We start from the raw sequence: 442 nt of genomic DNA, 5'->3' as shown, positions 1-442 counted from the left end.
CACACACCCACTCGCACGCACACACACTCTCTCTCTCTCTCTCTCTCTCTCTCACACACACACTCACGCACACACACACTCTCTCTCATGCACGCCACACACTCACTCGCACACACACACTCTCACTCACACACACACACACTCATTCACTCACTCACTCACTCGCACTCACTCACTCACTCACACACACACACTCGCACACACTCGCGCACACACGCACACACTCGCGCACACACGCACGCACACACACACGCACTCGCACACACACTCGCACCCACACACACACACACACTCGCGCACACACACACGCACTCACTCACACACTCACTCGCGCGCACACACACTCACGCACACACACACTCGCGCGCACACACACACGCACACACACACGCACACCCACACACACACACACACACACACACACACACACACACTCACACAC

The 442-nt window shown here is 57.2% G+C and overlaps 1 protein-coding gene and 1 long non-coding RNA gene across 2 annotated transcripts in view; one reads left to right on the top strand and one right to left on the bottom strand.

Moving 5' to 3' along the window:
• The window catches only part of LOC107573139 (F-box only protein 42-like), a 19,960-nt gene that overhangs the window by 7,543 nt on the left and 11,975 nt on the right, over nucleotides 1-442 (top strand). The window lies entirely within an intron of this gene.
• The window catches only part of LOC107573141 (uncharacterized), a 12,280-nt gene that overhangs the window by 10,713 nt on the left and 1,125 nt on the right, over nucleotides 1-442 (bottom strand). The window lies entirely within an intron of this gene.

The sequence above is a fragment of the Sinocyclocheilus grahami genome, unplaced genomic scaffold (assembly GCF_001515645.1).
Source record: "Sinocyclocheilus grahami isolate Dianchi unplaced genomic scaffold, SAMN03320097.WGS_v1.1 scaffold1874.1, whole genome shotgun sequence".
Classification (NCBI taxonomy): domain Eukaryota; kingdom Metazoa; phylum Chordata; class Actinopteri; order Cypriniformes; family Cyprinidae; genus Sinocyclocheilus; species Sinocyclocheilus grahami.
The sequence above is the reverse complement of the archived record's forward strand: the minus strand, read 5'-3'. Positions and strand labels throughout refer to the sequence as shown.